The following is a 17,240-nucleotide window of genomic DNA, read 5'->3' as shown; positions in this document are numbered from 1 at the left end:
GTGTGCTTTTGAGGCCTATTTTTATATCCGGCGGGCCTTAAAAACATGTCTTTTTTAGTTGCTTGTGGGTACTCAGTCAGTGCGTACATTGCTTAGGTTATATCGCCCTGATGACTTTGGGCAGCCAATGCGCTTTACAAGTGTCGATGACATAACATTGTAGGCAAGCAATCAACAGGATGTTGGCATATTAAAAGGTGTAGGAGCATTTTAAATACAACTAAAAAATATGCCATTCTGCCATGATTAAAACAGTATCCTATGTAAAAAAAATGCTGACAATGGTGTCTATGAAACTGTTGTTGCCCTTATGCGACCAGGTATATTAGTGACATCAAAATCATCATGCAATATGGCAGTGTATCTGGTGAAAAAGGCAACAGGGGTCTTGGAGATTTATGCAGGATTTATGCTCTTTGAACAATATTGTGGAGGCAGATTTTCCATTGATGCCATATCCAGCCACAATATTATTAACATACCGCCAAGGGCACAATGCTTTACAGTTATTGACCTGAAAAAATGCTTTTTTTCTGCATCCCGCTGCAAGAAGAGTCACAATATTTGACTCTGTTTACCAATCGTGGACTCAGGCTACAGCAGAGTCGCCTCCCACAGACGTACTGTGAATCCCCACAGTGTTTTCAATACAGTTTTGGAGATGGACTTGGGAAATGTACAGATGGACAGCACAGTAATAAAGTATGTCAATGACTTGCTAATTAACAGTGCCAAATAGGAATATTGTTAGGAGGAAGTATTACATCGACGCCAGATAATATCAAAAGAGGGGAGGAATGTGACACCTGAAAGAGCAGATGCTATTACCAGAATGCCTTGACCAAATACAGTGCCATTTATGTGGTTTATGGGTCTTTGATACAGCACATATGTTTCTGCCCCTCTTAAAGGACTGAAGGAAGCACAGAAAGACAAAAGTGACATTGCATGGACAAAAGAGATAAGTGCCTTTGATGAATTAAAAGATGCAAGAACCAAAGCTCCTGTGTTAGGGATCCCAGATTACAAGGCAGACATATTACTGTTTTCTCATTCAAATGGAGTTGTGATGATGGCTGTCCTCGCACAGTAATCTTCAAAGGGATATTAACCTAGGACATTTTACAGTGGGATCTTAAACCCAGTAATGAATTGTCATTACCCATGTGAGCAAGCATTAGCTGTAGCGGATTTTACAATCGAGGATTTGGCCAGTATAACAATTGGCTGTTCAGTTACATTATTTGTCAAGCATACACTTTTTGCCATTCTTGACAAGCCTAAAAGTACATTGATTACACTGTGAGCGTTAGGCTATGAGGTCATAATATCTAATCCATCAATGCAAGATGTGAGATACCGTTTAGTGAACCCTTCAAGGTTCATAGCAGAGCCAGTAGAAGAGTGAGATAATGGATATGACTGTACAACCTTCACTGATTATTATGATGACGTGCCCCATGTTAAAGAAAATGCCCCAGAAGGGGGGATAATTCTCTTCATTGATGGTTCATCAACGATAGATCAAAATTCTGGGGAAAGGCATAGTGGGACACCAGTGGTAAAGGAAGAAGAGATTGGAAGTTTAAAAAAAGTGAAAAGTGCATGATTACCAGCACATTTCTCAGCGCAAGCGGCAGTATTAGTAGCCATGATTTTAGCGATTGAAGAGCATAAGGATGAGGCGCTAATGGTGTATTCTGACTCCGCCTACGTGACGTCAACAGTGCACTCATGAATGTCACGTTGGATAAGGAGGGGCTTTAAGCGCACAGGCGGCACATCAGTCTACAGTTCACCATTGTTGTTAAACCAGCATGGTTTAGCTTTTTGCCCCACCTTTTATGGATTTATCATCAACATGTTTGGTGACATCACTTTGAAGACTATTTTGTTTACCACCTCAAGACGTTATCTGCACTTTCCTTTCTGTACTAGGTAGGGATAGGGTACTGGGGATAGTTCAATTTCTAATTGATCCTGCATACTTGGTGTGGTGTGTTTTGTTTTCTTACCTTCAGCACCTATGACATGATTTGATGTTCTCTTCATATTTGGCACACTTTATACCAAGCTCATTGCCATGCATCAAGACTTCCACCCTTAGTCCTTACAGCATGGAATGCTCCTCGGTGAAAGCCAGGATTCATGGGTACTTCTGCCATGCCAGGCTTGTCCTTTGAGGGGATTATCTTTCAGTGTCCATAGAACATTGCTGTTGTGGCATTGCTCAGCAAATGCATTACATTTAACAGTTGTTTATGAGAGGCTGTTTCAGCACAAGACCAGTTGCAAAGAGCCTTTTTCGTATTACTGTTTAACCTTGGTGTTGTTAGTCTTTATTGACATTTTAGTGCATATTCATATTGAGTACAGACCACGTTGCTAGGGGGGAGGGCTAAGGGGGCTATAGCCCTTGTTCTTTTGGCTGTAGCCCCGAGTAGAATCTCAGGAGCTACAACCAAAAGGCTAGCTAGCCCCCAGTCCTGGCACTTCTGACATCACGGTAGCCCCGGATCTTTTCCAGACCTAGCAACACCCCTGGTGTAGACTCTGCTCCATTTCTATTGTCAATGTTCTGTGCCTGGTATCTATACTTGACACAACACAATTAAAATGTATGTTCTATTTTACATTGCTCCCAAAGCTTGTAAATTCATGATTTCTTCTATTTTTTCTGTCGACTGGCCTGTTTCAATATTGCTTTTTCGTCCCACTCATTTGTTGAATCACTATTTTCGAAGCACACATCATCTTTCACAAAATATGTCAACATTATCCCTCAGATGTTGGCCGCTGCATTCTATTTCTCAACTGACCATCGTTTCCCTGTCCTACTGGCCATTGCCTGCTGCTGGGCAGTCTGTGTTACGAAGGTAAGTAAGTGTACCCCTGTTTGCATGATGTAGTAACATTCTCTCATTTCAATATCACCATTACCCACATTCACCCGTTACTAGAATCCTTAACAATTCTCATGCAGAGGAATCGACTCCAATAATTTATTTTATATAACTGTGCCATATATACACACACATGTTCTTTCATAATTCAAACATACACATGATTTGATCTAGAACCATCAAACCCTACTCAGCAACGCATTCTTCGGACACATTTGCATGTGTTAAGATTCATACGGCCAACACTTCCTTCACAAACCCTCTGACAATATTCAAACCAATGCAGCCAATATTAATTTGAAAACGAAAAAAAAGGAGTCCATAACTACGTTGCCCCCACAAGTTCATCTGCCACGTTGAGTCTGATTCTCTGACTTTCCCTCATGTAATGTGGTAAGGGCTGCGGTTTGGAGAAATAACCTCAGTGGCCCTGCATCTTGCAGTGCAGTAACCAGTGCATTCTATTCCACTAGTGTGAATGCTGTCGTCAGCACAGGGCATAGCATGGCCCGAGGCACCCGTGAAAGCAGCCATGTATCAGAGGCTGACAGTTTGAGCCATGGAGTATTGTCATATTCAATGTCTTCAGTGATAGTCATTCCACCCACCCTCCTGCAATCTGCATTGCCCACCCTGGTAGGAGAATTGATGTTCTTATGAAGGAGACATAGTTCTACTGACATGCAAAGATTGCACTATTGTACATTACAGCTTTCCTGGATAAGGCGTGTGATGTTCAAATCTGTAAATGCAACCATTCCGTTATAAGAACGTGAACACAACTGTGTACAGTACCTCACGTTGAGGTCATATCAATGCATAAAACATAAGCATTGATTGCAATGCATTTCTCTTACAAGGTCATGTCTTTGAAATACACATGTTTCAAACTAATTAAATGAGACTCACCAGATGTATAAATATTTTGCAAACGCCAAATAAAGTTATAACAGTAGTTATATCAATTTTATTACCAGCGGACTGTGCACGCAACCTCCTCTAACGATGACAGAGTGCCTTTTTGCGTCACCGCATGTAGTCAATTTGATAGGTATGCAGAATACTTAATAACATATTGAATTCCCTCCCGGCTATAAGTGACCCACACACTTTAGAGACACAGCTCTGGTGTCACAGCAGCAATGACAAAGTGTAATCATTGTTTTACTTAAATAAAAGGATCAGGTTTGAAGCTACAAATATTCTAATAAAACATTATTTCATTTGATTTAAATTTTAAAATGTTAACATCCACATATGTGTTTATCCTCATTCCTTTTCAAGAAAATAACTGTAATGGACTGGCCAGGCACATCCATAAAATGTTCATGTAATTAAAATTCCCCGACATTCTTTTCTGATATGACATTATTTTTGTTTGGAAGCATTGGAGCATCTTTTTTTCTGCAGATAACCGTTTTAATGTTTAGTAGAATGTCTTTATTTTTCTTAAAAGTATATGCTGAAAACTTACGAAACCCTAATTTAGCAGTTGCATCAAATAGTTAATAGTGTCATCTCACTAGAATGTTGGATTGCATTCTGTTAAGTAGTCAATTCATAACGTAGACATGTATATTGAAATGCGTTCATATTTACTGGAGATATTTAAAAATTACATATCTGATATTACTTACTGAGATTCAGCTGCAGCTTTCCTGCTCTGGTCTCCGGTCCGCATCCTCCGAGTCCCGGCACCAATGAAGGAAAAGCCACCCAGCGGTAGCTTTTGTTTACTACAGCTGGCTGGCTTTTCCTTCATTAGTGCCGCAAAAGCAAAAGCCAGCACAGGCGGGCGTCCATTTCACAAAATTGATGCACCCATGAGCTTGCTTTTGCGAATTTTGAGCTTGAATAGCTCAAAACTTTCCATCGGAAGTTTAAAAAAAAATAGTGCTAGTATTATTTTTTTATATTGCCTATCTATTTTTAAATATTTTTTTTTACTGGACTATCCCTTTAAGAGTCAATATTTACCTGCCTGAATAGAAACACTACCAAAGTAAAATTTGAAGCTAGACTAGTGATATATTTAACTTTTAGGATTGCCATAGTATAACTTTCAAGGGGCATATAGTAGTCAAAATGACCGTCTAGAATAGATCCATAGCCATCAACAAATTATTCCTGGTGGGAAAACTTGCCTTCATGAGATGGTTAATAGGAGCAGCAGAAGTTTGGTAGTGATTGATCGACTGTTGCAGTCATAGGTCACTTTCAAATAAGACCCGCAGGCTGCAAACACAGGGTGTTAGGAGAAAGGTCAGATGGGAAGGAGGGGAGAGTCATTTGAATCTGGGAACATATAATCTCTATTCGTGTGGTTCTTGAAAATCCAGTAGTTTCATTTTATTTTTAAGCAATGTACACAAACCATCTTGTAGTCACACCACAAGAGGATCTCTTATGATCAGTGCAAGACGTCGTCTACAAAATCACCCATGGAGGTGCTGATTAAAATATCAAAAGGACCTGTAATCACAGTATTCCTTGTGACCACTAAGGCCTACACCATCAATAGGATTCCAGTCCAATTCCTGATTTTTTACCTGGAAAGAAAATGAAGTCTGTATTTGAAGATTGTCAGTTTTAACAATAAAGGATTTGGTGATGTAGTCCTAAACACACCTCATAACCTTCCTGAGCCACCTGCTGGTCAGGATGGTGACCGGAGCCCAGCAACCCAATGTAGAATGCCATGATCCATCTAAAGATTGAAGAATGCCAACGTCAGGAAGATGCCCTTTGACACTTTAAAGCAGTTTTATATAACATGTGGGTCTTGGTGGCATGCCATAGGAGGGGAGCTTGAATTCCACAGTCTGACAATTAAGCTACTCAGCTTTAAAAGCTGTGTTGTGGTGAGTGCAGCCTATTTTGTCTGTGTCAGAATCAGGGACTTATTTAATGAAATAAACACTATGAAGATCATCCGTTCTGTGTTTTTTGTCTTTGCTTACAGCCAACTGCTGATTGGGAGACAGGCACTGTGGCCTCCAACAGTTCCAACACCATAGGCATGTGCCAACAGCCAACAACCCAAAGGGAATTAGACCAAGTTATCAAGAAGAAGAAACACTTAACCAGATAACATGGAGGTGGCCTAACTCATACAGAATGAGAACGTGAGAAGAAAAAGATGAGCAATATTTTGGCAAGAGCGTGAGAAGGAGGGAGAAAAGTGTATGTGAGGAAATATGGGAAAGAAAGACAGCATGAAGAGTGAGAGGAGAAGAGAAGGCGTGGGATGCTGTAAAGAGAGTGCAAGAGAATGGAAGTGGGACACGATGGTAAACCATGAAAGGATGTTGGGAATGCAGGAGAAGGAGTGAGAAAGGATAGGTGGATTGAACGAACAGGAGGGGAGTATATTGTAAGACCCATTGCAAGAGTGAGCTTAGCGAAGAGTACGACAGGGGTGGATGGTGATAAAAAAAAAAACCAAAGGGATAGGCTTATGCAGTGAGGAGAAATTAGACAGAGTATGGAGACAAGGTTTGAGGGTTTGGAAGGAGGAGAGACTCCAATAGGGCCAGGGATAACTGGAGAAAGATTGGAAAAGAGATTCAAGACGGGTGTGGATAAGAGAGAAAGAATAGAACTAGTGACTGAGGAGCAGAGCGAATATTGGAGAAAGAATTGTAAGGAGGAGAGGTTGGGTAAAGGAGAAGGGTTACAAAGAGAGGAAATATACAAGGAGGCAATGATAAACATCAATATGAGATAACGATGTAATGGTGTGAGTGTCTGGCCTATGCTGCATGAAGCCCATCTGTACTAACTAGCATTTTGATGCAGACTGCTTGTGGGCAGATGCTCATTCCCCACCCTTCTGTAATGAAGCAACCTGTGAAGTGAGACTGCAGGAGCGGGCATCTGCTCCAACCTGCACGCCACATAAAATGTTTTAACTCTCCCTAATTTGGATAGTGTCACTCTTCTTTGACTAATTCTATTCTGCCAACAATCAAAGTCCAGATATTGACTTCACAATGAAAGCATAAACAAGCATTTGATTGATTTCTCCTCCTGTCAGACTCAAGTGTTTCACAGGTATGTACAATGGTGTTGGCAGTTGGTATCTTGACATGCAAACAGTTTACAAGTAGCCCGAGTAGTGGTCTCTGGCTAGTTGAAACCCACATCTCTAAAAATCTGAAAATACTGTAGCACCATGAGCGTTACATTAACTCAATTTGTTATTAGTATAATTCTGACCTGTATTACAATGACCAACCTAATTGGTAAATATGGTCTACATTATCCTGGACCAACAACATGCATGTTTCTGTAGTTAGACAGGTGCCTCAGCCACTGCCTTTTACTTGCTGGAGGATGTGGCGATGGTAGTTCCTTTATTGCTACAGAGTACAGAAGTCCTTTTGCAATTTTAACACCTTTGATAGTGTATCTCTAATTGCACAAGCATGTTTTATTTTTAAAAGAAGGTGCAACATTCTTATTGTAGTGTCTCAGCTTTCATGAACTTCCAAGTGCTGCTTAGTGTTGCAGGGTCCTTCCGTTAATAATCGTATCACAGTTCCTATAGGACGACCCCTGCCATATATGGAATCTACTATGTAATATACTAGGTGGTCCATTAATGCAGTGCCATTGAATGTTCAGTGTGTATTTGTCCATGCTAGTGATCGATCCGATCTTATTAATTTCCATTTGGTTTTGCATTTCTAATTGAAACAGTGGTTTTACCAAATTCATCTCTCCGATTTGATGAACTTATTCCTGATGGTGACTCCCTGTTCCATTTAGACAGAACAGGCACACATGGTGGAGAGCTGCTAGTCGTTTCTGTATAACTGACAATTAAACAGAAATATGTTCAGTTTATTAACCCTCATTTGAACATTCCAGTTGCTGTACTATTAAAGAATCACCTGCTCCTCTCACTTGTGTTGCCATCCTTCAAAGAATATTTAGATCACCTTCCTGACTTTGTTCCATAAGTTACCTGATACAACGTCAATATTATATTAGGGGATTTTTATCATCCCATTCTTCTAGAATTCTCAGATTCTCAGAAATCGTGATAAAATCTAAATATTTAGTATCTGTATTAGGTTTATCCCACTCGAGTGGGGCCCCTAATACACACACAGGCACCCACCCCCCCCCCCCAAAACACACACTAATATCTTGAATTTTGTAATTTCCTCTTTCAATGTTAACTTTCGGATAAGCCCGTTTCTTTTGTCCTTGACTGGCCAATCGTTTTGTCGCCCCTTTTTCTTTGTTTTTCTCCAGTGCACTGCACGTTCACGTGGCCAATTGAAAATAGAGAAGTGCAACATTTCTCAAACTTGAAGATACACCATAAAAGAGAAATGTTGTACTTTTAAGCCTCCAGAGGATATGACTGGTGTTAAGTCACTAATCAAGCGGTTTTTGATAGGTCAGCAGCCAATCCCCAAAAACTGTGAAAAAGCCTACAATGGCCCATTGGTATGCTCAGACACTAAACCATAACACACAAGTGGGTAATTTGGGAAAGCTCAGGTGGGGTTATCATAGCAACAATGCCCTTTTAAAACTATGTGCAGCCCATCATTACCCTAGTATGTTAATTGTTGAGCCTACAACCACCTGTTGTTCTTCTCAGATTAAGAAAACTATTATTAAACCTAAAACTGTGTTTCAGGTAACCCCTGATTATACTTATTCAGTGCTACCATCTATGGTTTTAGCATCACTTGACCGTTGGTTGCTTGGTTTTATTTATTTTTTTATCTATTGGATAAAATGTATCAAATGCAAAAAAAATTGCTAACTATTTAGTTCCACTGTTCTCTTAAAACATATGAAAATACAGTTTTGGAATGAAGATCATGCTCCCCTTTTAAAATCCCTTAATAATAATAATAATAATGCATTTCTTATATAGCGGTACACACCCATAGGTCTCAAGTGCTGAAATATCAAAGACATTATCTTGGAAGGATGAATGGCGGAGTTAAACGTGCCGGGAATCGAAACTGCCACAGCAGGCTGCACACAGATATCAGGGGTGAGGACTTAGAGCAGTAGCTCCAGTTGTTGCCATTTGTTCTATTTATTTTAAAGACCTTCTTGCTGAAGTGCCTTCTCCATTTCTAGAGATTCAGAATCTTACTTTAACACAAGGTGCATTTCCTGATCAGCAGAGGTTGAACCTAATCATGACAATAGTGAATAATGTTTCACGGTATTCTAAAATCTTGAGCAATTAAAGACCCTTCACTAGTTTTCTATTTCCCAGAAAGTGTTGAAGAAAGTAATTATCTTACAACTTCAGGCTCATATGGATAATCCCCAATTTCTGTGCTTTTCTAACCTCGACAAAGCACTTGGACTGCAACCCCTGGCCAGATCATTGTGGTAGTGACTGCCTGTTTGTGGGGCTAGATCTCTGTGCTGCCTTTGATGTGGCACATGAGCAACCTTTTATTATTCTGTCTATCCCATGGGTTTGTGAGGATGATGTTTCAATCTGTCCTTTTGTCAGACCTCAGGATGCCCAGATTTCGTTCCTAACCCTTATGATAGGAGACACTTCAAAGGTTCATCCTGTCGGTATGTGCTAGCAGAGTGTGGGTAGATGTCCACCAATATGCAGATAGTACTTATTTGTACATGTCTTACAATACGTAGGTCTCCCATCTGAAGCCCTATTTAAACCTAATTGTGGCACCGATGTTCGCTGCCAATTTTAAATGTACATTTTCAAAAACATGGCTTCTTCTTTGGACCAATGCGAAACTACACGATGCTCTCTAAGTTGATATGTGATTCTGTGTAAAACATCTCCCTAATCTTGGTCCCTGTGTTCACTCTCTTGACTTGTGGCTGGACTATCAACTTTCCATGCAGGTACATTTGGCAAAGAAATCTCAAACTTCCCCTAAACAAATTGTCTTGTTGGAGTGATTCTTTATTCCTTTAGAACAGTTCTGATATGTTATACAAGCTTGAGTATCATCAGACAGTGATGATGGAAAGGTGCTACTCTTGGAAATTCCCAACTGTGTATTGACAACTTTGAAGGCTGGTTGTTGGTGCCAAAATGATTGAACACACAATAGCAATTGTTTAAAAACAAATACACGGGTTACCTTTTGAAACTAGGATTCAGCTTAAACTAGGTCTTATGGTCTATGGCTTTTAATGCCATCCAGCTTCAGCATCCTATCTATTTTTCAGACTGATTATATGTCTAAAGTGGTCAATTTGAAATTAGAAGCAAGTCATTAACACACGTTTAAATTCTGCTAGTAAGGAAAACATAATTTGCTAATGAGGCTGTAGCCCCCCTATCGGATTTGGAATGCCCTTCATTTTCTTTGCATTCAGCTACTGCTCTTATATTTCACAAATCATTGAAAACTTTCCACTTCTTTTTGTGTCCTTGGACTTCTGTTTTCATGTTGACAATTATGCTTTTAGGATATATTCTAATTTCCATCTTGATGGCCATTAGATTTATTGTATTGCCTTTTGGCGGATTGTACATTTCAAATGAATACAATGCAAACTGGTAAACTTCACACTTACAATACAAGAAAAACAAAGGTATTAAAGTATGGTTTTTAATTTATTGATACCTGTTACTCAAGATAATAACATGCATCACTCAGTGGTAGAAGTGTACCAAAATAAGTAGTGGAACTATGGTCTCAGCAAGGGAGAGGGTAGGCAGAAGCATAATTCAACATGTGAAAAGGTGTTGCGGCTGGGGCATTGCAGTAGTCTAGGTCACAAGTTACTAAGGCTCCTATTACAACTTATCACTTGCTAAGGGACACATCCGCTATATAGATGGGTGACTATGGTTGTAGAAAGTAGAGAAATGGTAAACAGAAAAAAATAAATGTAGTGGAACACCGCTCCCAGCTGTTCCCACTCACTTCTATCACTGGCATCACTTCTAGATTTTAAATCCATGTAGCACATTAAAAAGTCCCTTCCCTTTCCAAGAAAAGCTTTTTGATTACATTTTCGAAATCCCTCAAAATATAATTTCCATGAAACATTAAAAAATGCCTACAAATGACAAAACTTAGTAGGTCTTACACATTTATAGTTGACCCACTGTGAGCTTCTTCAGAATTAATTCTAATGTGATATTGAAAGGGTAAGAAAATGTGAGAGGAGAATATTTGATTCATGTTATGACAGTCCAATACCAATGGTATTTTATAGTGTTCATTGATCACTTACATAAAGATTACTATAAAGAAGGTCCATAATATGGACTGGTTCTCATTGTAATATTATCTGTCTTTCAGCAAAGCCAATGTTGTGCGTAATACTATTTTATTTTGATCATATCCCTTTACACATTGACATAACTGTCAGATAGCTAAAACATGAGGTTACGTCTTATTCATACATAGTTCTGACATCTATATTTCTTTCTTATACGTCAATAAGTATTTTGTGATGGGTACAATTTTAGAGAATTACCATTTATTCAGAACAACCAATTCCATAAAGGGTTTACATCACTTCTAGAATACATATTTATATGCTCTTTAGATATCTTATACTTGCCTTGAAGTTTGAGTTCAGATTTTGTTTTGTCCAATTCGAGTATATGCTGATTCTGGTCAAGTAATTAAAGTATATTCCTGTGATGAATCCCAGGGTATTGTCACATCTTTCATAGGTATGGCCACTTTCCATGAGGCCAGGGAGTTGAGGGTGCTAACCGATAGCACCCCTGCGGGTGGCACTCAGCAGGTGGATCTCATGGGAGGGGAAATTCTTCATGGGATTAGTACCAATGGCCCTGGGAGAGCACAGTATTCCTTACCTCCTTTGGTGTCCCCACCTGCCTTGCACCTTACTCAAGTTGCTCTGATTCCCAACACCACTATTTGTTATGGTTTTGAAGAGGGCATCTTTAATAAGACTGGGATGAGGGAGAATCACCCAAGCCTGATGCAAAACATCTCTGTGATGAGGAAGATGAAGCAAGAAGGTGCAAGCCCACTACAGAACCAACACACGTGGTGCAGCTGGCCAAAGGCAAGCCTGATGGTAAACATGGAAGAAAGACACATACCCAGGGAAACGGGGAGAGAGACGCTGGTCCCGTACTGTCACAGTTTTATAACACGGCACATTCCAGCCAGGTACTCCTCCCCCTGACGTTGAACATGACGCACAATAAAAACGCTTTTTATCTTTAATAAACCACATATTTGTTTTGAGTAGGCACCAACCCGTCTTGCACCCACCTTTTACAAACACTCTGTGCCACAATGGACTAGGAACCAGGCCTGTGTATATTAATAAGATATTTATTTCATTTATTATTCAATGGAAAAAGCAAAATCAAACAATTTGACAACAGCCACCAATGTTGTGGCACACAATGCAATGCTTCCTACAGAGTAATTTCTTTCAGAAATCCTACACAGTTCGCATGAATCTTTAATGGCAAACAGGAAAAATAATTTTAAAGCATGTGATAGTACTAAAGTTAAACACTCCCCATGCAACACTCACCCCCAAACATCAGCTGACTTAGTTCCCTTTGGATGGAAGGCAGTGGCAAGGAGTAAGGATAAAGAGAGAAAAATCAAATTTAAAAAAAACAACCTACCACCCCAAGATGGAAAGTCAGAAAAGAAAATGAAAACCTGATTTTTGAGCAAAACGGCAAAATCAGATTTGCTTGTTACTCGCACAGCAGCTCACAACCGCGGTGGGACAGCTAGAAAGGACATTCGTGTTGCTACACTTGAGGAAAGAAGGAAGCCTAAAGACTACTACTCAGCACACCAGGGCAACGTGAAAACAAGGTAGGAAAAACGATTTCAGGGAAGAAAGTAAATGCAAAATAAAAACACACAGCAAAATGGAAATTCGATTTACAAGGGTTTTGTGATGACAGGCAGCAAAGGAAAGGGCTTAGCTGTCAGAATCAGAAATTGGTTTTTGAGGACAAGAACAGAGGCACATAACAGATAGGATTCTAGAAAAAAGGGATTGCTCTCAATGGGACTATGTTTTGGGTTTTTCAATGGACAGATGCAAATTGGAATTTGTGGGGTAAGACACACACGACATGGGCAAATTCGGTTTTCGGTGACAATAACCCATTCTATTTACTATATTTTAAAGACGATAATTATTAAATAAAAACTGTGGACACAAGGGGGTTAATTTCGAATTTTAATCAGCTCGCACCGTGAATTTTCCTTATAGGGGAATTCATTGATTTACTTCAAAATGAGACTAAGGACTTATAATGACAACTGAAAGAATTATCAAAGGAATGCACTAACATACACACGCTAATACATATTCTTCTATGGAAAGGTGAAAGAATGATACTGGCAATTTGGGACTTTCAATGGGATTTTAATGGGATTTATTATGGGATTTTCTATGGGATTGATGTTACAAAGAGAGGGGTATGCAATTTGGTACTGGGGTTGATTGCTACTTAAAAAGTAAGCCTTGGTATGGGATTCTGGAAAGTCAGCGGGATCTCAGGACCCTCCAAACAGCTAGACAAGGGGTCTGGTCTTGGCGCTCTCCTGGGATTCTGGAAAGCCAGGCTGGATCTCAGGATTCTCTGGACAGCTTACAACAAAATACTTTTATTGTCCCTTGTCAGTTTGTCCCTTGGAGTGGGTGCAAAAAGGAACTCACACTTCTGGGTCAAGCACTAGCCACACTTGCATTTTCTGTCTTTCTGCTAGGGCTGCCCTTTAGTCAGGCAGAAACTGTAATTATCACACCCTCAGTCCCCTCATATGTAATTTTAGAATAGTTCACTTATAAGTGTGTCTTCTAGGGGAGGCCAGGCTTCCGATTGAGCCCAAAAACTGGTTTTACTTCTTTTCCTGAACCTCGGCCAAGTTGATTAAAGTATTATGGGGTAAAACATAGTATACATGGCTTTGTGAAACCCCCACACACAACATATTCACTGACAATTCTGTGCAAGCAAAGCTACCCTTTCACGGTGGCGTTTAAAAGTCATGTTTTCCCTTTTCCTCTTTCACACGTGTGCAAGTGTATTTGTCTGAGATATGGGTCTGTGAGTCATAGGATACTTTTAATGTGTCCTTCTTAAATAAGTTTGCCTTTATAATTGATCCATAAACACATAGGGGAGACCCTCTGCACAGGGTTCTTTAATTTGACACAGGAGAAAAGAACAAACTAAGCCGCTTTCTTTCATTTGCAGTGTTACAGAGGGCTGCCGTTCACATGAAAGGGAAAATAAAACCTGTGTCGGTTGCAATGTGAAATCCTTGCCTCTCATGTGAATGAACAGTCAGATGATGCTGCTTTCTGATGTATTGCTTAACTTTTTGTGATTCACATGACATTAAGCAACGCAGGGCTGTTTTTTTCAAGCAGCGCATAACTTTGTGGTATTTCTGATGAAAGAACAACAAAAGCAGGGCCGTCTTGAATGTAGAGCACAACTTTGATCTTCAGATGACAGAACAGCAAATGCAGGGCTATCTTGAATGCAGTGCACAACTTTATGGTTCAAATGAAAGGAACAACAATTGTAGGGCTGTTTTCCAGGATGCAGTGTTCACATGCTTGCCACACATGTGCCAGTGAGAACACAACACAGCCGTTTCTGGTGGCAATGTTTAAATCTGTTTTTTAGGTGAAGAATTTCTGTTAGTGCCTGTAAATGCACCCCACAGTACTGAGAAACCTGAAGATGGGAGCTTGAGACGCAGACAGTCTCAGGTACCCGACAGGTTCTAACGAGGCAGACCTGACCAGTGATGGAGACACAGGAATCCAGACCAGAAAAAAACAACCAGGAACAAAGGCGTGGGAAGCCGCTGGTGAGAGAGAGATGCTTGAGCTGCCGAGCTGCAAAAAGGAGAACGCTGAGCGTGGCATGAATGGAGAAGCTTTGTTCCATCTCCAGAAGAGACCGGAGACCACCCTAAGAGTTCCCAAAAGTAGGGAAATGGCCTGGCCAATCAAGGGAGCATTGAGCAAGATGAGAAACGTCATGAGAGCATCCTGAAGAGCCCAAGGGGGTGAAAGGAATGCTATACAACTGAATACAAACTTTGCAAACTTTATAAAAGCACCCCAAAGATTACAAGGGAATGGAAAAAGGAAGTATACACACTTTATACACTGAATAAAAACACCCCGAAGACCCGAGGGGGGGGGAGAAAGAGAATATACAATATAATACGAACTGTGTGAATCTGGTAAACATGCCCGAGGGGTACAAGGCAACAACACAAGAGGCATACGACCAGATATAAACATTGAGAGCGCACCTAGGTGGGACAGTACCTGACAGGTACAGTGTAACAAAAGGATGGGATCTCACCAAGACAAAGCAAGAGGGTCTGCAACCCAGATGTAAACAGGCAAAGCCCACAAGTGGAATGTTTAAGGGTTGAGGACACACCTCAATAGAGGAAGAATAACCAGTGAGCTGTAGCTGAAGACAGAAATATCTCTGTAACTGAAAGCTGTGAGAAACAAGTCTAGCAGGCGATTAAAGCAGACTTGGTGTATGATTGGAAAAGTGTACGGTGAGGTCTAGCAGGCTAGTGAACCAGACCTAACAAAAGACTGGAAAGTCCATTTTGTGCTACAGACTTGGGAAGAAGAATTCTCAAGAGGAATTTTGAGTGGATAAGTGAAACTATCAACCCATGAAGCGGTTCCCTGTGGAGAGTGGGGAACTAGGTTATATTTAAGTTTGTCTGAACTTGGGGACAGTGAACATTGAACTATATACATTCTTTTGCATGAGAACTGCACTTTGGTGTCGGCATTCAGATCAGGAGGGACCTCCTTCTGGAATTAAGGAGGCATCCACTTTTTCTTTAGTTACATTGAAAGTGTAGGGGACAGCAATAAGTTTAGACACAGGACGGTGGACAATTTTCTTTGACGGACATCCTGACCAAGTTCTTAGTGATCTGTTTGTTGAGGCAGGGCAACCCTTCATAGTAAATAGGCCAAGATATACTTTTGTTTCCTTTCTTTTGGTATGAATAAAACTCTGTCATAATCGCTTTTACCATAACTGTCTCAAAACTCTTGCTTCTGCACCATTACATCCTTCTAAGAAAAATAATAGAAACATGTCAATAATGGTTTCAACAATGTATCTTATGTCTAATATTTTAGTTTTGAGGCTGCATTTCCAAACTAGATTATGGAAAGCAAATCAGACTATTCTGTGTCCTCTTACTGCATCATGTTCAAAACGATTTCTTTCATCTGTAGGTTAATACAATAATCAAAATGTTATCCCTAAGCCTACGTGTTTAACAGTTATTTATTTTTCAGTTACTGTGATAACCGTGTTGTTTTTGTCATTCAGTGTGTAACCGAGTCCAATTTTACTCACCTTTATCTTTGTATCACATTGTGATAATCAACAAAGGATTTTTTGGAGGAGTTCTGGAATGCCTCTTAATTATGGACATGTAGACCTATTCTTTCTTTGGTAATCCTTGTTGAATACAATTTATCTTATAAGAAATACCATTTGTTTCACATTTGTTTTGTGTTTCTCTGGTTACATTACTATAACAAGTGATAGTTTACACATTTATCTAAATTATTGTTCAGTTAGCACCTAGTGATATTTTATACTTTTTTAAATTTTAAGTCTAATGTTTAAACTAACATACGTATTGGACTGTTCCTGGCTGTATATAGCAGCCATACAATACTGTCCCCCTATTAATTCTCCTTAAAAACAATGATTTGTCAAATATAAAGATACAGTATATATCAAACCTAATCATTAATAATAATCAAATATACCTCCTCTTTTTCCCCCTCTTTCTCTTTTCAAAATGTAATATATCACAGTAGATGTTACACTAGTATGTAACCCAATGTGTGATTCTTCCGGACTAATTCTAATATTTAAACACATGTTGGCATGACAATGGCATTTGTACTGATATTTGAGTGCATTTTGAATGTTTCTGAGACAGGCGAGGAAAGACATTTTCCTTGGAAACACCATGCTGTTTTTTACCGTTTAACCCATAGTTAAATACTACCAGCCATCAATGTTATTATGCTGAATAAAATGTATGAATGAATTAAAAACAGCAATTCAATTTACAGCACAATGACGGGTGATGATATGTTTTTGTTGTAATTATTTGACTAAACACCAGCAGGGCAATTGTTTTGGCAGGGCTATTCATGCAGCTCTGTCCCATCCCTTGGAAAATGTAAAGAAGGTATTAACTGATAAAAAAAAAAAAAATTCTATTGAGTGCAACCAACCCCATAGGCACTTGTATTGAGAAGAGTCAATGTTCACGATGTATCGAATATTTGTAATAAAATAAAAAGCTGAAA

Source organism: Ambystoma mexicanum, chromosome 6q (assembly GCF_040938575.1).
Source record: "Ambystoma mexicanum isolate Mex_15411 chromosome 6q, UKY_AmexF1_1, whole genome shotgun sequence".
Classification (NCBI taxonomy): Eukaryota; Metazoa; Chordata; class Amphibia; order Caudata; family Ambystomatidae; genus Ambystoma; species Ambystoma mexicanum.
This window is presented reverse-complemented; position numbering follows the sequence as displayed.